Here is a 21,204-nt window from a genome sequence, read left to right as displayed (position 1 = left end):
ATCCTTTTTCCCCCACTTCTTTTGTTTTTATATAATTCATCCAGTGTGTAAAATGAACACACATGGTTTCATCACAGCAACTTTTGAAGTAAGAGTTAGGGAAGGGTACTGAAGAATAAGTTTACCAAGAATACACTTATTGCAAAAAAGAATGGTAAACTTGAATTGTTCAGTTACTAAGAAAAAGCCCAGGAATATGTATGCCTTGACCCTGCAGTGTCTTCTATGGTCAGATGAAGTGCATGCGTGTGTGCATGCGTGTGCATGCGTGTGTGTGTGTGTGTGTGTGTGTGTGTGTGTGTGTGTGTGTGTGTTACCTTGCTGCCCCAAGTGGCATCCTCTGAGGGGACCACGGGGCAGGCTTGTCTGGGTGAATGAGCCACACTGATGAAAGCAGGGTGGACCCTCCTCCTCCAAGGTAGAGTGGGCAGGTGATGGCTGCTACCGTGGGAACCTGAACAAGCTACTTCCCTGCCTCAGGCTGGCTCCGTCCCCTCATAATAACAGATTCTGCTTCATGAGGCTGTGGGAGACATAAATCAAATAATACATGAGGTGCTTAACTCTGTGTTGGGCATCTGGAAAGCACTCAGTAAACAGTAGCTATTTTCCTCCATGATTCTTAGTAGGTTCTCAGATATTTGAAGTTTCACCACTAGCAGTAAATTTTATTGAGTGGTTGACCATGTTTCACTTTTTTCTTCTAAGATACAAATTAAGCGCAAGAAGAAGAATGGGAATACATAAGAAAACTTCTCCTTGGACAAAGTTTTTAAATGGGTTGATGAAAAAAGAAACCTTGGGTTTGTAGTATAGAGTCAGGAGGGAATTTAAGCCAAAAGAAATCAAAAAAAGGAGCCCTCTTAGATGTTGACACTTGCAGTTTGACCAAAGTCTTATTCTAATACTGAGGTTATGCACTAGGGAGGAGATTCAAAATATTTAAAGATTGGTGAGCTTTGGGACCAAGCAGTTGGAACAGACATTGGCAAAAACCAATCCGAACAGAAAGTGGCTGTAGGTACCCATCACCCCTGTGAAGACAGGAGAGCAGCACCTGCCTCCCTGGAGCTGCACCTCCAGAGGTCCACCAGCGGCCCAGTGACTTCCATGCCCAGCCACACACAGCAGTAGCTTAGAGTAGCTACTGGCAGTCAGTTTGGGAAGGGGCAGGCCGTGGTCCCCCAGCTGTCTGAGCATTTATTTTTGCCTCCTTCTCTTCCAAGACATCACGTTTGCCTCTTGCTATCTTTCCAATCCTCTGACAGATCCTCCTGTTTTCTGGATGTAGGCGACAGGAAAGGAAGCTGTTCCTTGCTTTTTCTCCTATGCCCTGTTGGCCCCTCTTCTGGTCACAGAAGACGTAACTAGAAGACTTTCTGCAACCTAGAAGAATTTCTGTTATGAAGATTTTTTATTTTGCAGTATTTTCTGCAGAGAACTGCTACCATCTGTAGAAAGCACACATTCTCCAGCAGCCATCACAGTAAAGTTGTGACCTCCTGGTCTCCTTGGGGATGAATTTTCCCCATTTTCAATGTGCCTTTTATTACAGAATTATAATCTGAGTTCCCTCTGAAGGACAGCAAGCTGAGAGCACAGACTGACCTGCCTGGCCTGGCTTCCCAGGCCTGAGGAATCTGTGTATAAAGGTGGTTTTCAGTAGCCCACCAGCTGAATTCAGAGGAGCCAAAGCCCACAGGACTGAAGTGTGGGTCTGCTTCTGGAGGACTTGTTGTCCTGCTTCCTCTTTTCCAGTCACCAGCAGCCCTCCCTACCTTGCCCCTATCAAACTGCAGACCCAACACGGGTCAGAGTTATTAAGAGGATGTGCACAACTGGTGCTCCTGTTGCTGGAGCATCGGCATCTCTTATCCATGTGAAAGGTTTCCTGTAATTCACAATACTGCTGGGTTTTTTTTTCCACCTGTGACAACTCTGGATCCTTCCAAACCTACTAGGCAGGTAAATCAGGTAAATGCTTGCTCTTCCTGGATAGAGGAAGATGGAGGTCTGGGAGCTCATCTGTGGTCTCACTGCAAGCAGGCCGAGCCAAGACAGGCCTACGTCAGGTGAGGTCAAGGGAGCTGGGAGAACTGATGGATGGTTGGCTGCAGAACTTGAGTACTCTCTTGGGTCTCTCTTTGAGGAGAGAAGAAGGGAGAGTTGTGGTGTAGAGTGCTAGCAGATTTTTCTCATGAGGGAGTTTGGGGAATAGGGCAGCTCTCTGACCTTCCTGGACCCCACAGTCAGCAGAGATGGAGTCAGGACAGGAAACAATCACCCCTGTATCCTGAGCCCCCTTCTCCCTGTGGTGCCTGCCCTCTACTTGGTCTCCAGCCTCTCTCTTGCTCCTTGCATCCCTCCTGTTGGCTTCCCAGCACCCCCACACTGCTCTCCTTTATCCTCACCCTACAAGAAACTTACCAATGCCCAGGCTTCAGGAGCACGGATTCCCACCAAGGATCCAGAGCCCCTGACCCAGTGTGCAGAGCAGCAAACGGCCACCAGCTAGAGTGGGAAAATGTTTTTTTACTTGCCTTTAAACTCTTTTTTTCTTACAAGTAACTTTATTCAGCTCTAATTAACATGCCATACATGTTCTCTAAAGTGTATAATTCAATAGCTTTTAGTACAGAGTTACATATCCATCACCAGAATTGATTTTAGAACATTTTCATACTTTACAAAGTAACATTGCTCCCCTAATTGTCAGCTCCCCACCAAAGCACTTCACTTGGGTTCCCCATCTTAGACAAGTAGTGATCTACTTTCTGTGTGTATAGATTTGCCTACTCTTTTATCCAGGATGCTTTCAAGACTTATCCATGTGGCAGAGGCAGGTGTGAGTACTAATCTTTATCACCAAATCATATTCCATAACACATATATGTCATATTGTGTTTACAGTTTATCTGCTGATTACATTTGGATTGCTTCTACTTTGGGATTATTATTAATAATGTTGTTGTGAACATTTATATATGAATTTATGTGGACATTCTTTTTATTTCTCTTGGATGAAATATGAATGGCATATTGGGTCACATGATACTGTTTGGAGAGCTTAAGACTGGCTTTCCAAGTAGCTGTACTGTATTATAGTTCCTTCAGTAATGTATGAGGGTTCAACTTCTCCATAGCCTGACACTTGTTTGTTTAATTCTAGTTACCCTAATGAGTGTGAAGTGGTATTCCATTGTGATTTTGATTTATATTCCCCCATGGTTAGTGATGTTAAGCATCTTTTTATATGTTATTGGCCATTTATGTTTCTTTGGGGAACTGTCTCTTCAGATTCGTTGCTCATTTATAATTGAGTCATTTGTGTTTTATTATTAACTTATAGAAGCCCTTTGTGTAGTCTAAATACAAGTCCCATATTAGGTAACTGACTTGTAAAAACAATTTCAACCTAAATTCTCTGGGTTTTCTTTTTACTTTTTGATGTTGTCCTTTGAAACACAAAAGTTTCTTGTTTTGATGATTTTGATTTTTCATTTGTTGCTTTCGTTTGTTGAGTCATATATAAGAAACTATTGTTTAGTCCATGATTCATGAAGATGTATGCCTATGATTTCTGAAAAATATTTTTATTCAGTACAAGGGTTCGAATCCAGGGTGTCATCATATATGTGACCCAAATGCTCCACCACTGAGCTGTAGCTATCGTTTCTTAAATTTTTGTAGTTTTAGGTCCTACATTTAGGTCTCGATCTATTTTTAGTTGACTTTTTCATATGGTGTGAAATAGAGATGCCACTTTAATTCTTTTGCATATAGAGATCCAATTGTCTTAGCTCTATTTGTTGAAAGCACTATTTTTCTCATTAAATTGTTTTAGAATTTTTGAAAACATAAATACTTAAAGGTGAAGGCTACTTTTTCTGTATCTTCAATTTTATTCTTTTGATCTGTATGTTTCTCTAATGCCAATATTAAGCAATCTTAATTATGCAGTTTTGTAGCAAGTTTTGAAATCAAGAAATATGAATCTTCCAAATTTGTTCTTTTTTAAGATTGTTTTAGATATTCAGGCCATAAAAAGTAAGGCAGTGCTGACACTTGCTATAACATGGATGAATCTTGATCAGTATGCAAAGTGAAAGAAACACAACACAAAAGATCATATATTGTATGATTCTATATATATGATATGTATAGAATATCCATAGTGACAGAAAATATATTAGTGATGCCCAGAGCTGGGGGATGGAATAAAATGAGACATGGCTGCTAATGGGATGAGATTTCTTTCTGAGGTGATGAAAATGTTCTGGATTTAGCTTGTACAGTCATACAACCATAAGATTGTATCAAAAACCATCAAATATTTGTGGGCCAGAGATTCAGCTGAGCAGCTCAAGCACTTGCCTGGTAAGCATGAGGTCATAAGTTTGATCCTCAGTACAAAAAAAAAGCTAAATAATACACTTGAAAGTGATGAATTTTTTGATATGCTAATTGCATGTCAAAAATAATTTTAATTTTAATCTGGACATACTTACATCTATTACAGAAATTGTATATGTTGTTTAAATTTCCCTTTAAGAATGAATGGGGCATGGGGCTCCAAGTTCAGTAGCTAAATAGCTTTACAGGTAAATTCCAACAAATATTTAAGAAAGAAAGAATACCAAACTCTTTTAACAAATTGAAAGGGGTACTTCCCAAATCCTTCTAAGTATCACTGATTGTTGACAAAAACCTGTATAAGAAAAGAAAGCAACAGATTAACATTTTCCATTAATATAGGTATGAAAATTCCAAACAAAATTTTATCAAATTGAAATCAACAATAAATAAAACAATAATACATATTCACCAATTGTATTTTTACCAGAAATGCAAGTTTGGTTTACTATTTGAAGATCAATGTTATCACTGTTTTGGAAAATGATTAAATGATTTCTTTAATTGCTAAATTTACATCTGCCATATGATTAGACATTTTCAATACATTTGCTCAAAGTAATGAAAGCATATGACGATACAAAGACATGTATACAAATGTTCATAGCAGCATTCTTTCTCATAACCCAAGATTACAAGCTATTTGAATGCCATCAATATCTAAATGAACAAACTGGTATACCCAGACAATGGAATTACTGCTCCTCAGCAATGAAAGGCAATGAACCATTCATAACAATAGGATGAGTCTCAAGATAATTGTGTGAGTGAAAGAAGCCAGCCAGACATAAATACATGGAATAAATACTGGAAGTTTCCATTTTGCATACAGTTTTAGAAAAGGAAAAATAATGTGTAGTGACAGAATACAAATTAGCAGTTGCCTAGGATAGGGAATAGTCACAAAGGGCGTGTGGAAACTTGCAGAGTAGATACATTTGTTCATGATTTTGATTAGTGATGGTTTCACAGATATTGGTATATGTGAGGATATCAAAATTATATACTCTGAAATATGTGCAGTTTCTAATATTTAGGTTATACCTCAATAAAGTTGTTTTAGAATAACATTTACTCAATCAAAAAACATTGGAGTTCCAATGGTGGTCTAGGTGCTTGAGATACAAGGCTGAAATATAGATTGTAAATAAGTTCCTGCCTTCATGGATTTGCTACTGGAGTAGAAAACTTACATAGATTGGGAATGTTTAACAGCCCCAGTGTTGGCCCACACAGCACTAGATGGAGAAGTGTCCTTCCTTTTAAAAGTTCAAGAGGACCAGTACCCAAGCCAGAACCCAGTACAGAATGGATCTGCTGGCTTCTCCCTTGATGTCCCCTTTAGGCATCTGATCACCATTTATACTCCACCCCTGACCAGCAGGCAGGGGCTGGAACCTGAAGGTCCCCTTGTCTGGTAACACACAGAGATTTGCTGAACAGAGAGGGCCACTCCTGTTGTGTGTTTGGAAGGGACCAAGTGGAGAAGGAAAGTCAGGGACTGGAGAGACCCAGAGTGAGAGAGGCTGCTGGTTAATATTTCAGGTCTTTGGGATGTTTGATGCTATCCTTATTGCAAATCTCCAGTAACCACCCTGAATGAAGACCCTTTTTGCTTTAACTCTTTTGAGTGGTTTCTGTTATTTCAACCAAGAAGAGCATTGGCTTCTGCCATTCCTTTGGCTAAGGGAAGATCAGTCAAAAGACAAGAGCATGAAAGGGAGAGGTATTGACGTACTGTGCATGGTAGGCTGCACTATGACTGTAAAGCCAGCTGGGAAGTAGTGACCAAGCTTTGTCCTAGAAGTCTTCCCAGAGACCCAGTCCTCAGATTCCAGATGAGAGACTCTATGAGATCCAAACAGCCTACATCCCACCCTCCTCTGTGAATGACAGTTCTGTTTACTTCACACCTTCAGACTGTGTTTAGGGCAAGATGCCAGGCGTAAAGCTTGTCACTTCTTGAGAATGGTTCTGAATGATGACTGAACTCCCTGTTCTGTGGGAGCACCATGGTCTCCGTGATGTGTGTCTCCTGCCTTCACAGCAAGTCCTGCTGGGGAAGCTAGCAGAGCAGGGCTTCTTGGGAATGAGAAAGTGACTTCAGCACATAGCAAAATTCCAATTAACCTGAGCTACCCAGGTCTCAGACATAAGGCTGTGACTGCCAGGGAAGAAGTCAGAAATCAACCTTTAAGTATCCAAAGACCTTCCAAAAAGGTTCAAAGAAGAGAGAGGAAGACATGAGAGGAAAAAAGAAAGAGGAAAGAGGTCGGGGAGAGACAGGAGAGCAAATTCCATGGCCTGGCAACCTCCACCCCCACTCCATGGCACCTCTCAGCCCTCCAAAGACGGACCTTGCCTGAGGAGGTGGTAAAGTCCAGATTTGGCTTGGCAGAGAAAAGCAGAGAACAGCAGAAAAATAACAAATTTTATCAAGAATTCCTCTGCCTTTTGATTTTTTAACTTCAAATTAGTTTGTAGTCTGAACATCCTATAGACCAAATGTAATCAAGGTTTCCACTTTTCCAGCTGTAGCCTTGTACATAATAAACTAGAGTCCAGAAAGACTCAGAAGCTAAGGAAGTCATTCATTCATCGAAAATTAAATTCTGTTCCCTGAGTGCTGTGTACCAAGGCAGGAAATCGAATGGGGACATTCTAGGGATGTTTCCAACAACAGGGGTTGAAACAAAAATCTTTCCTGCTGAACTCTCACATGGCCAAAAGTCTGCAATACTCCATAAATAGCACCAAAAACTATATATATTTTTTTGCAATATTCTGCTTCGTTTTTGAACAATGGATTTTCTGCTAAGATGTGGCTCCTGCTTTAAGCAAAGCATGTCTTCCCTACTTAATACTACTCACTGAATCCCTCTATATGGGATGTTTATTCAGTTTGCTAATCTGCTCCTCAAGCTGCAAGTAGACTACAGTCCCTTCAAGTTGGTGTTTTTGAAGTACATGGAGATTTTTCCTCCATCCAGCGTGGGCCCAATGAACACATCTGGTATCTGAAGTGAGACATCCTCGAAATCTCTGCAAAACATGCCAGTCAGGGCCATTCGAGAAAAGTGGGTTATTTCCTTCAGCTCACCTTTGGCTGATCAGGGAAGAGGAGCACAGAGTTTGGACAGGGGCTGCTGATTCCGAGGAGTGAGACCAAGAAGCAGAACCACACAGTGCTGAGTTCCTGGCAAATTCTCTGCCTCGGACTCTGCTGCTGCTCTTCCACAAAGCCGCCTGAGGCAAGCAGCTCCATACGTACAACAAATATAACAGCTTCACTGAGATATCAACCACACCACTTACCACTCACCCACGTAAGCAGCAGTTTTCTAACATCTTTATCACTCCAAAAAAGAGTGCCCATATCCATATCCATTAATGTCACTCTGTATTTACCCTACCTCAACCCCACTTTCAGCCCTAAGCAACATTAATCTACTTTCCTCCTAAATATCCTATTCTGGACATTTTATTAAAATGTGAAATCATATATATTGGCCCTTCAGGGACTGGCTTTCTTGATGCAGCCTAATGGTTTTAAGATTCATCCACATCACAGCTGGGTATGGTAGCATGTACCTGTAATACCAGCTAACTTGGGAGCTTAGGCAGGAGGACCTCAAGTTTGAGGCTCTCCTGGATAACACAGTGAGATTCTTGAGGCCCCCAATCAGGGCTCCAGGGTCCCATTTGGACAGCGCAGTGGCCAGGGCCAGGAGAGGAGCAGGCGGGAAGAGAGCAGCCCAGCTCTTCTCAACCCCGCCAGCCTCGGCTATGCAAGATCACGGATGTGACTGCCCCAGCCAGCAGCTGCAGCCTGGCTTCTGTCCACGCCATTTTGCTTCACATCATAGAAAGAGGAGATGGCAGCTTGCCCTGTGTCCTCAAGTGGCACTTTCAAGTGGAGCATTTGTATTTAGAGCCAGCTCCCAAGCTGACTCCTGGGCGCCAGGTGAGTTTTCTGGGCAACTCCCCTGTCTCCTCCTCAACAGAGCATCTGGTGTTGAGGGCTGGGCATGGTGAGTTACACAGGTAGGAAGATGTTAGGAGACCCAGACTAACAGGGAGAAAATGCAACTAGAACAAAAATTTAAACTCTTAACAAAAATTTTCAATCACAAAGGGATTCTGCACTATGCAGATATGTTTAAAGCCCTTCTTATATGAGCAGAAGTCATCTGTAATAGTAAAAGTGAAAAAAGAAGATAGTCAAATGCTATAGGATCATTTCATTTTGGGGACAGTGTGTGTGCGCATGTGCGTGTGTGTGCGCGCGCGCTCGCGTGTACAGAAGGAGGGAAGGAGAAACAGGAATCACGTTTAGTTGTGACTACTGCAAAAATGGGGTGAAGGAAGGTGGAGAGTTGAAGAAAGGCATTCACTCTAAAGTTTCCTACTTTAATGGCTAAATCTTTAAAAGTGAATCTGCACCATTTTTGAGCCTAAAAAGTTCACATCTGAATGCAAGTCCACCCCATCAAACAAGGGCTTGACTCACTGGCTGCATAAAGGATGGATCTGTGGTCAGTTGAAGTGTTACATTTTTTATAAAAATTACATCTTAGCTTTACTTTTGATTATTAAAGGGAAGGTTGAAGTCCGGAGAAAGGTCTCTTTCACATCAGCCTGCAGCCTGAACGCGGTATTTCTTGAGCTACTCTTGTGTTGCTTCAGGCATCATAGCGCCTGGCTGTAGGTCCTTGGCGTCCTCCCCAGCAGCCTCCCTGCATGGCTCCGTTCACTCCTGTGGACCCCTCTGCAACTCTGGAGGGAATTGGCCGTGTTCTTCCTAGAGCAGCCGCTGGCTTAAGATCTCCAGGACAGGTCACCCATCTCAGTAGGAGAGAAGTCTGACAGCCAGGATTGAGTAGGAATCACTGTTGAGATCTGGGAGAAATAATGTGGGAGAGTAGTAGAGAGTGGCTAGGCCGTCATTCAGTTTCTTAAGAATTTCATTATCTTGGGCAGCTTATGTACCCTCTCTAAACTCAGCACCTATAAAAGAGAAGCAACAGCTGAATATAGTGATACATACCTGTGATTGCAGCACTCTGGGATGCTGAGGCAGGATGATCACAAATTTAAGCCCAACCTAGGTAACTTAGTAACTAAGCAAGACCCTATCAAAAAAAAAAAATTAAAAGAATCTGAGGATGTAGCTAAGTGGGAAAGCCCTGTGTGCATTCCCAGTAAAGAAAGAAGGAAGGAAGGAAGGAAGGAAGGAAGGAAAGAAAGAAAGAAAGAAAGAAAGAAAGAAAGAAAGAAAGAAAGAAAGAAAGAAAGAAAGCCACCAAGGTTACAGAACTATATAGGGTTGATCTAAAGCCTAAATGTAATAGAGAAGTAGAGAATGGCTCAGGAGGCAGGTGGAGGAAGGGAAACAGACAGACAAAGGCAGGCTAGAAGCTGGGCATGGCGCACTTGGCAAAGACACCTGTTTCTGTCAGCTTTGATAGGCGCAGCTGGGAGGCTCCCAAGTGGAGCATAAGTTTTGAGCTCATGCGTGGGAACAGCAGCTCCTCTGCTTTGCAGCCTCATCCACCTGAGCTACGGGCAAGAGAGAAGGTAAACCTGTCCTAAGAGAGAGCACAGTCCACACCTGCAGGGAATATGTTATACCTCGACTTGCCACTCTCGCTCCCCACATGCACGTAATAAACTCATTATCTGACTGTCAAATCCTCAGCAGGTTACAGGCGGCATGGGCAAACTCTGAGCAGAGAAGTGACAGCTGAGTGTCTGACAAGTTAGGTGACAGAAAACATATAAAAGCAGACATAAGAATTAGCATTCCCAATGCTCAGGCTCAGCAGAGGAGTCTCTGAAAGCTGTGCTGTGGTGATTCACATCACAACTGATGCTTGAATCTGGACTCTGTGGAAAGAAGGGCAGCTACATCCAGGTACTTTAGGAAGCCACTGAGAGTGTACTGCTGATGCCAGCAGACCATTGAATGAGTCGTGCCTTCCAGTGGGCACAAGCTTCCTTTGGAGTGATTTCCACATGTTTGGTTATCATTTGATTGCTGTGATAATACTGTGATAGAAGAGAGGCCCCTGTTATTGTCTCCATTTTATAGATGTGAAAACTAAGGTCTTGAATGGTGAAGAGACTCATCCAGGCTTATAACATGAGAGCATGGAAGATCTGGTCATGATGCTGGCCGGGGCTTCTGACTTGAAATCCAAAGCTCCCTCCCCTGCAGACATTTCCAAGCCACTTTACTTGCAGCACCAGGGTCTGCCTAGGATTGCAGAAACCACGGCAAGGTGCACAAGAGGCCTGAGAGTGGGCGGCAGCTTCCTGCTTCAGATGCAGTACAAATACTCAGTGTTCATCAGCAAAAGACTGCAATGGGGAAATCATGAAAAGGTCTTGGAGGGTCCCATTAAATTAAATTTTTAAAAAAATAAGGAAGCAAGGGAAGCAAAGAAAGAAGGATAGGGAAGAACTATTGAAGCTACTAAACATGGTACTCTTACTATTTTAGGAGCATCCTTTTCCAAAAGATTAAAATCCAGAGAAAGTTGTAGATTTTCTGCTTTGTGGAAAACTGGATTCAAGTTCTCTAAGGACCAACCCAAGCAGGCTCAGCCTTCATTCTCCACCACCACCCCATGTGCACAGGATCCTCAGACCACCCAGGGCTACTGGTGACATTAATAATCCTGGTCTCACGGGCCAGCTATGTTCCTCCCTCTTCTCTCAGAAATCTCCCCAACTGGGGTCCTGTTCCTTCAGAGTTCTGCTGAAAGACAGCTCCATGATACTATATGATTAAGCCAGTTTCTATCACATCCTGTCTTCTCCATCCATCACAGCCCATGTTAAGCTCTTTTAGGTGGACTTGTGGCTGTATCACCCCTGCTGTGGGCAGTCAGTATTCACTGAATGAATGGCTAGTGTCATTCTGCATTTCAACAGTGACCTCTTGCACACTAGAATACTACTCCAGATATAGTCAGCTTTTTGGATCCAGGCATTCCATATCCATGGATTCAACCAATTTGCAGATCAAAAACATTCAGGAAACAAACTGTGTCTCTTCTGAACTAGTATGGACTTTTCTTCTGGTCATTATTTCCTAAACAATATAACAATTATTTATGTACCATCTGTATTGCATTGAGAATGATAAGTAATGCAGAGCTGGCTTGAAAGTCCATAGAAGGTTATATACAAACATTGTGCCATCCTGTAAAAGAGAGTTGAGCATAAGCAGATTTTGGTGTTAGTGGACATCTAGGCCCCTGTCCACCAGAAATACTGAGGGATAGCTGGAAGTTATTCTTAATATAGAGATATCCAGTGCCACTATAGACCTCTAGAAACTGTCATTTGGTAGTGGTCATATAGATGGTCACCAATCAGAAGAACCTGGCCTGCTCACTTCTTGCCAGCTATCAGTCCTCTGGCTCTTTCCTCAAGGTCCATACTATCCTCATGGGGAGATGGTGAAAGACTAAATGTATCCTGATGTTAGCCATTGACATGTCTTCACTATCATCATCTATGCACTTAAGTAAAAAGCTGAGCCGGGCCTTGTAAGAGGGACTCTGTACTTCTGTGTCTTCACCTGGCCACTCTAAGTATTAAACACATCCAACTGTCAGTGCCTGATTAATGTCTGTGCTTTTTACTGTTCCTGTGTTTCTTGCCTGTCAGGTGCCAATGAGCTTACTAGGGGAACAACACAGACTAAACTAGCAGATTGGACAAGGCAACGTGGCCAGCGGGGTGGAGCATGTGACACAGACTGGGTCTTTGTGGAGAACTTTCCATTTCCTGTCCACCTTTCTAACCCCATTTTTCCTCTAAATAAGAAGTCATGTGGAGCTGGAGGGCCTTTGAGGAAACTGTCAGGCAAAGGAAAGTGTGACATCTTACAGAAGAAAAGGGGGACAGCTGGGGAGAAAAGAGGGGGACCACTGCAGAGAATGGAAACAGGTGCAGACTGGGGAGAAAGAAGACTGAACAGGATGTAAGGAGCAAAAGGGAGTGGAAAGGTCAGTATTGAGATGGAGATGGGGAAAGGAGGGCAGAGTAGCATATGTACAGAGCTGGGTGCTGCTCGGATGTTTCCCCATTCATCCTGACAGCAACCTGTAAAGTAGATATTATCTCCATTATGCAGCTGAGGAGCCTGTGGCTCAGAGAGGTTAACAAAATTGCTTTATGTCACCAGCAAGTAAGTTTCTGGCACAGGATTTAAACCTACATCCAAAGCTCATGTTCTCATTACAAATGTTCAGCATCCAAGGAATCTCTGGTAGGGGAGTGAGAGCTGGGTGAGATGAGAGCTGGGTTCTCCTGCTAAAATAAACAAAACAAAACAACAAAGATGTTTACCATGCACTGTACCCTCAACCGTGTGCTGGACCACAAAAGAGTCAGGGCTGCTGCAAAACAGCAAGCCCCCAAAAAAATTTGTAAAGAATTTGATTAAAATAAAAATCAAGGAAGCTGGGCACAGTGGCATGCACTTGTAATTCTAGCTATTAGGGAGGCTGAGGCAAGGAGGATCACAAGTCTTAGGTCAATCTGGGCAACTCAGTAAGACTCTGTCTCAAAATAAAATAGGACTAGGGATACAGCTCAGTAGTGGAACACAGCCTGTGCATGTGCATGTGCATGTGCATGTGCATGTGCATGTGCATGTGCATGTGCTAGGTTCTGAGTTCAGATTCCATTACCACACACACAAACAATAAGACATTGTGGGAAAAAATTGAACTTTTGTTGGAATTCTGTATACTTATTTTATGGTTTGTGTTAGTTTTACTTGAATAGCATACAGGTAGGGGCACTGTCACAGTATCAGTCCTAAGCACCCCTAAAGAGGTCAGGTTGCCCCATGGGCAAATTTAGCTGAGGTTGACTGAAGCTACCACACTTGACACACAGAGAACAATGTAAAACAAATCTGCCCTGACCTTGAGACCTGCAGTCCAAATCATAGAGGTTGCCTAGAGAATAAATAACACAGGCTTCTTCGGAAGGATGCAAGTGGAAATACATCAGAATCTGCAGATCTGAGAGGAGGAGACTGGCAGCACTTGCTGGAGGGAATCCAAAGAACCTCCTGATCTTCCGGCCGAGAGCCAAAGCATCAGCTGGTGTGATGCCCGTAATACAGCCTGAGGAATCAGGTGCAGAGACAGCCTTTTTAGCAGCATAGCTTGTTTACTTGAATTGTAAGTGAAAACCTGTTTAATGAGGGTAATTATGCACAGAGACAGATGGCAACACAGCAAACACCAATGCCAGCTGCCACCTGTGGGGCTGAGGTCCCAGGGACATGCAGGGACTCTGTATGGAGGAGAGGAGAGGCTGTCTCTGAGCAGAGAAGAAATTCCCATGTGAAGAAAGTTGGAAGGAAGGCTCAGAACCAAGCGGTTCTGTCGTGCAGGGCAGCAGTTCTAAGTGTGGTCCCAGACCAACAGAGGCATCACCTGGGAACTTGTTAGACATGCAAATTCTCTGTCCCCACCTGAGAACTACTGAATCGGAAGCTCTGAGACTGGGGCCAGCCGGCTGGGTTTTAACAAGCCCTCCAGGTGATTCTAATGTTGGCTTAAGTTGGAGAATTGCTGACATAGAGCCCACATAGTTGTTCAAAACAAGACCTGAGATAAGTCATAGCTCTCATGAAACTGTGTGACTTTGCCTGTTTGAAGCTTACTTCATCCATTTGTAAAATAGGAATAGGAACACCTGAGCTGCCTGGGTAGCATGTGGATGCCACCGTGTAAGAATTTATCTATCCATGATCACTGTCCATCATTGCACGAGCCATCCTAGTAAAGAAAACAAATCAAAGATTCAGTTATTCATTGATGATTTTATTGTCTAAATGAAACCTCAAACTACAGGTAAATTAATAACTTACTAAGAAGGCTTTAGCAGTGTTACTAAATATAAGCACTATCTATAAAAATCAGTTTTATTTCTGCATACTGGCTAGAAGCAGAAAACATCAATAATATACCACTTATAATATCAACAATATATTATTTGCTTTTCTAGTTGCAGAATCAAATATTTGATAATTTGGCAGTGCAATTCTGATGTACAGTGATGGCAGACTTTGCAGGTTAAGGACCATTTCATTCCAATAACTAAATACAGAACTAAAAGTTCTCTGGTGGTCTGAGCATCTAACTGGCTACAAATTTGGAAATTCTCATTCCTGTTCATGAGTGATAATTCATTTGACTGATACACAGAACTCAAGAAAGCCCTATACTTATGCTTACAAATTTATTCTAAAAGATATAAATCAGAACAAGCAAAAAGAATAGACAATAATAGGGCATAGCCTTGAAAACTCCAAAATGCAAAACTTCTATGTTGTCAGGATGTATAACCCGTCTTACTACTTTCATATATATCACAAGCCAAGAAAGCAACTTTGAACATCAGTTCCCAGAGATATTTGGTATGACGCTGTAAGGGGGTGTTCATCACCTAGATATATAATTGGGTAAATCATGGCCGCCTCAAACTCAATATCCAGCTCCATTCTGTTCTCTGTAGGTCTGGCAGAAACCATGTGGCTCCCAGCCCCAATGCTCTAGTCATATGGTCGGTCTTTCTACCGTGCCCAGTCCTATCCTGAAATTATCTAGGGACCAACTGTAACTCCTACATTACCATCACCCAAAATAAGGTCCCAGGAGTCCAGCATGAATAATAGTCACTTCTACTACTTGTGAAATTCCAAGAGTTTGGCATTTCTCTCAGGAACCTGGTATAGAGACCAGTTATAATCTTTACAATGCAACAGGCAGCTGGGAAGATTTCTAGCAAAAAAAAAAAAATAACATAGTCCCTGTTTTCAAACTCTCTGTATCAATATGCTGGAATACCATAGGGATGTGAAAATGGATTACCTACATGCTCCCCCATCAACTGTGACAAGATAACCTGATTCCTAAGCAGTGCTGTGTGAATAACAGTGAAGCAGAGATCACCACTGTGGTGTACCCACCTGCGGAGGCTGGACAGAACCCACTGAGCAGACTTACAGAAAATGTTGTAGAAGTACTTCCATTCCTGGGCCCTGCTGTCTATAAAGCTCACCTCCCTCGTAGTGTCCAGGGCGCCTCCATTCTCCTTGCTCCCTCATTTTCCATACCTGGAAGATGAATTAGTCGGTGTGGAGAATAAATTTCCTAGCTATCCTCTGGAGAGGTAGAGAATTCACTTTTCTTTGTTTGTTTGTTTGTTTTTGTCGGTGCTAGGGATTGAATTCACGACTGCCTGCTCGCAAAACAGGCGCTTATGCCGCTGAGCTAAATCCCCAGCCCCAAGAATTCACTTTTCTGGCTGTAACTAAAAATGAAAGCAAGAGTTTGGGCCCTAAGAGATCAAAGGAAGAAAAATCAAGAGAGACTTTTTCCGGTGGACAAAAATCTCACCAGCTAGTTTGTGTTAGCAAGGAAAACAGTGCCTTTCCAAACCTTGGTGGCTTCATCCAGAGTCATTACACATGCACACACACAAACACAAATGTGCACAGGCATGTATCCCCTTTCTGGGGCCTCCTCACAACTCTCTGGGGTGACCAACCCTCTAGAGAATTTGCTTCTGGCTTTGAGAACATGGGACTTGTTATTGCTGACTTCAAGTAAGACTCCAAGAAAGTATCCTTGCTTTTACTCTTAGCTTGGAAATCCTGACAAGATACCTGCCTGTGCTCCATCACTGTCGTCTTGCCATATATACTATGGAATTCATGAGGCTTAACTTCACGGCCTTTCACCTACATAGCTTAACCCCAGACCCTGCGAAAGACACTAGCAATGTGCTGTATACTTTTGTAATATTTGCAAAGAAAGTTATTTTGGGAGCAGCTTGTTAGAACAGTCTGTTGTTATTCAGCAACCCCTCAACCCCACTTCCTCATGTTGAATTGTGCTCATGCGGATAGGCATTTTGGAGGATGTAATGGAGGTGGAATCAGGTTAACTAGGATTCACTTAGCTTGAGATTAATGGAATGTGTTTATGCGATTTGCAATTACCTCTCTACACAGTGCTAAATCATCATCAGCAGGCTTGGGTTAAGAGTAAGTTCTAGGACTCTCTCTATAGCTCACTGAGCCAACTCATGTGGCACAAAGGAACAGGGTCTATCCTCCACTCAGTGCAGACAACTACAACTACGACATCACCAACAGCCTGGTCAATGGGTGTCATCAATTCAAAGAGAAACTTAGTCACTACATATGAAAACTGGAAATGCCCCCCAGATCTCATGACTTACATCTAAAAGAATGCTTGACCAAAATTCCTTCAAATTTAGTAATAATAAAATAATAATCCTGTAAATGTATAAGATTGGCAATAATTAGTTTTGAATATGAAACTTATAAAATATCAAACATATCAAATATCAACCAGAGGAAATACTATTAATCTTTTAAATTATCTTTCAAACACTGAGCTATCTTCAAATTCCCTCTGTAGAAAGTTATTATGCAACTGTCATAGAAGAGATGATAGAATTATGCAGTGCATTCACATGTTTGCTACCTGCAAACCTTCGCCAAGCAGCTAATTAGTAAAAATGTTATTTTTATGAATTCCATTATGCTTATAGCATCTGCCAATTCTTATGATTTTTAATTTGCTGCCACTACCTTTTTGAATCAAAATAAATATTCACATTCATATCTAATGGTATGTTTCTGATGTGGTATTTGTACAAAGGTTCCCAGACTAAGATCTACCCCGGCCCTCTTTGTCTGCCCATCTGCCCCTGTATCTAGCATTGACTTCACCTGGATTCATGACAGTCTTCAATTGAACCAGCACCCTCACTTCCCAGAAGCTTCCTGAACTCAGTCCCCCAACTCAGCACCCAGTTAGGGCTAGGCCCATGGGGGACAATGCTTGTTAGCAAAGCACCAAAAATGGGACCCTAATTCCCAGGAGCCAGTGACCTTGGTTCCCCCCAGCACATGGGCAATCAAAAGTGGTGCACGGCTGGGCACCTGCAGCTTCTGCAGAAAAAGTATTTCAGCAGAGGAGATGTGGTCTGTGGTTAATAGTATCCCTTCAGCCACCTGGGTCAGCAAGATGAAAAATCTTTCTCGAGGTCAGGGCAAGTAAGGCAGGATTACAGAACCAAGAGCTAGGTTTTGATGCTGACAGAAGCAACACTGAGGGAGGCTCAAGCTGGTCTCAGGGCCCTTCTGGAGCTCTCTCCACTCTCCTGTTGCCTGCTTATTTTCCCCAATATGGAGCCTAGGGGTGGCCCTCAAGGCCCCTCCCGGGAGCTACCTGCACTCGCACCTGCTTCCACTTCCTAATCCAAAGGAATCTGCTTCTTTTCCAGAGCCTCTGTGGAGTGAAAGTAGCTGACATTTCTAATGACTTTTGTAACATCAGCTACCTGCCTTAGCCTCTTTTGTAGGGGTTTCCCTGCAGGAGTTCTTGGGATAAATGGAGGAAGCAATGTGTCTCCATTCATGCAGAGCTGCATTCAGTGGATTCCGCATTATTAGTTTTGCCAATGGAAGAAATCAGTATGCTTCCTCTTTCAAGCATCATATTGTCAAGTTACAGGATCTCACCCTGCATTTCCCACAGCCGTGAAAACAGCTGGTTCCCAGGCTGCACCAAAAAGAAAAAAGTATGCGATCAAAGAGGTTGGATGAGTGCCACATCCAAATCCCCATCTAGGAGATCCTGAGACTATTGTAAAATGTATTGGCTGCTGCCAGCCTGTCCCATGGATGTATGACCACATGCTCTTATCGCCCCTAATGCCTGTTAGCATCTTTAGGATGCCAACCCATCTCAGGAAATGATGCTCTGACTAAACAACAAGTCTATAGACCTATAGACAGGTCTCTCCTGTGCTGGGACAGCCTGGTAGCCAAGTTTATGGTGAGCAGGGCTTTCCTGGCTCCATCTACCATGTTGTGAAGGCTGTTACTTCCTGCCAACACACTGGCCAGTTGGATTTAGGGTCCCTTCTGCAACAGGAGCCTCTTCCTCCACCGACCCTGCCCTTGACGGGCAGACACCTGAGAAAAGAGCCTTTAAAGCCTTCAGGCCTACAGGCTGTATATAATTAAACCACCAGGGGCTCTAAGATCATCACGCTCTCCAGGTCTAAGTTCCACCTGAACATTCATTAATGAAAAGAAAGCTAGGTTGTCCCTGTACTCCTTAGTCCACTGACTCTGAGTTGCCTTCAATGAAAATGCAGCTTAAATCTCAGAGCCTTGTGAGACTCTTTTGTGTATGTTCTGGGCTGCACTAGGGAGCATTCTGACCCTCTAGGGGAATAGGGAGGGTGAGGACATCGTGAGGGCGGAACAGACAGGAAGAGGTAGCAGGAGAGTTTTTCTGGGGCCTGTCTGATGTCACTGTATCCTCAACCTGTCTACCTCAACTTCCTCATCTGCAGAACGGGTATGTGGCAGTGTCTGCCTCGTGAGATTGTTATGGTGGTCAAGTGAAAAGAGGCAGAGTCAAGGATGGTACCCAGCATATAGTCATTACACACATTACTCAGAAGCATTTTTAGATTATTATTTTTGTCTTGCTAAGAGTGGAGCTGGCAGAGCAGATGCAATAAAGCCCTGAGTCTGACATCAAGGTTACCCCAGAATATGATTAGCAGCCCAGAAGGCTCAGTTACTCCACTATAGCATCATGAGCCTATGAAATACAAATCCACACATACCCAATACAGGGCCCCTAGATTTCGGAGGGCTGCCCTTGAGCAGAGAGGCTGCCTTTGGCCTCTGACTTTTCTTTTCTGTCTTTTTTTTTTCTGAGACAGAGTCTCGCTATGTATTTCAGGCTAGCCATGAGCTCACTTTGTAGCTCAGGCTGGTCTGAAATTTGCAATGATTCCCTTGCCTCAGCCTCCAAATTCTGGGATTACAGGCATGTGCCACCATGCCTGGCTTGTCCTATGATTTTTAACATGCAGTTAAACTTTAATTTCCTGTTGACTGGTGGTCAATTCCTGAAATTCCGCGGGCATATTGATCATTCATTTAGGCTTAGGTGAATTATTAAATGGCAATTTCAAGCAAGTAGTCTTGGGTTAAATCTTCAGTTAAGTCTTTTATTCCACTAGTTCACAACATTTTAAGTGAGCATCTACCCTATGCAGAGTGCCCTACAGATACAGAGATAAAGCAACTAATCTCTACCATCAGGGACTCACTCCTCTTTGGCTCCCTTACTATAGAATTGTGACCTTGGAGATGGAGGGTTCAGTATGCTGTGGAACACGAAGGCTTGCAAGCTTTGTCGGGAAGTTCTGCAGTAATTTCCCCAGATGTACATGAAAAATAAATACTTAGCTTAAAGAGGATTCTTGTAAGGTGACTGAGCTACGGCTGGCAAAAATCCTTTGTGTATAATGGAGGCTCAACCAGTATTACTGTCTTGCCCCCCTCTGTTATTCATACCTGCATGTTAATGAGGGGTCTGAAAGGAAGTTTCAGTAGGCAGAGAAAGAAGACCAAGAGCACTGAGAGGCAGAGGTGGGGACAGAAAGGGGGGACTTGTGGCTGGCTCTAAGATCTCCTTCTCTGCTGTTCTTCCCCCATGTGGCCACCTGGCTGCCTCTCTTGATCACTCTGGTCTCTGCTCAAATGTTGTCTTCTAAGTAGCCTTCCTGGACCACCCAAATCATTACTCCCTGTCTCCTTGCCTTGCTTTAATTTTAGTCTTCACACTTATCTCCACTGGACGTATTATACATTTGTTTGTTCAGCTGGGATTTTTTTCTTTAAACTAAAATGTACCCTTTGTGATTACAAGGACTTTGTTTTGTTCATTGCTAGGATCAAATCTCTGTTGTGCCAATTATTAGCTAATTTGACCTTGGTCACATTACTTTCCTCCTTACACTTTTTCATAGGTGGCTTAGTTAGTTTTCTCTCATTGCTAAGACAAAATCCCCAACCCCCAAAGTTAAAAGAGAAAGGGTGCATCTAGCTCATAGTTTGTACAATTTCTGTCTACAGTCAGCTAGCTCCAAGGCAAGGTGGCCTGGGGGAGGGGGCTCCCAGAGGAGAAACAGTTCGTGTGTCAGAAGATAGCAAAAGCACTAGGGAGGAGAAGGAAACAATCCACTTTCTGCCACCTATATTGTGTGCGAACTGGGTGTAGCACTCAACCCTTAATCCCAGCATTAGACCTTGAATCAATCACAAATTCTAAATTTAGACCCCCCTTGAATGCATGAGGCTTTGGGGAGACATTCAGATCCAAACCATAACAATAGGTCATTTAGATAATTAAATTCACTAATAAGAAAGCCACACTTGGCATGGTGCCTGGCACATTGTAAGTTCCCAATAAATATTAGCTCTTGTTTGCTGTGTTATTTTCCAGTAGATTTTCACTTCCCTGGATCAGCCACCTGGGAAAGCCCTTTGAAGCTACTCAAAGATTCATTTTATCTTGGTGTAGCTAGAAATAGAAAGTTGCACTAATTGGGGAACCATCCAAACACAACTTACCTTTCCAAAGCAGGTGAACTAAAGATCTCCAAGATGCTGGTACTGCAAATATGGCCACACATTAGAATCACCTCAGGAGTTATAACAATTACTGATGTCTCAATCCTAGCCCTGAGATTCTGATGCAGTTGGTATGGCAGGTGGCCTGAACCTCAGGATTTTTTGAAGGTACCCAAATTCTTCTAACCTAGAGCAGGTTTACGACCCACTGCCTGAGGGTGCCACCACATTCTCCTGGAAAGCCAGCAAGCAGTTGTCTATTTATGGCTATTATGTGTCTT

General features: G+C 43.0%; 1 protein-coding gene and 1 long non-coding RNA gene across 5 annotated transcripts in view; one reads left to right on the top strand and one right to left on the bottom strand.

The window, feature by feature from the left end:
- Nucleotides 1-21,204, top strand: part of Mapk4 (mitogen-activated protein kinase 4) — a 148,356-nt gene that overhangs the window by 107,790 nt on the left and 19,362 nt on the right. The window lies entirely within an intron of this gene.
- Nucleotides 8,810-9,591, bottom strand: LOC134471780 (uncharacterized). The gene is made up of 2 exons (XR_010041431.1): nucleotides 9,461-9,591; nucleotides 8,810-9,312 (listed from the first exon to the last, which is right to left on the bottom strand). It is a non-coding gene; the product is annotated as an uncharacterized LOC134471780 (long non-coding RNA).

The sequence above is a fragment of the Cavia porcellus genome, unplaced genomic scaffold (genome assembly GCF_034190915.1).
Source record: "Cavia porcellus strain 051 isolate PalLab524CR breed Dunkin Hartley unplaced genomic scaffold, mCavPor4.1 scaffold_20, whole genome shotgun sequence".
Lineage (NCBI taxonomy): Eukaryota > Metazoa > Chordata > Mammalia > Rodentia > Caviidae > Cavia > Cavia porcellus.
Note: the sequence above shows the minus strand (reverse complement) of the source record. Positions and strands in the feature narration are given on the sequence as shown.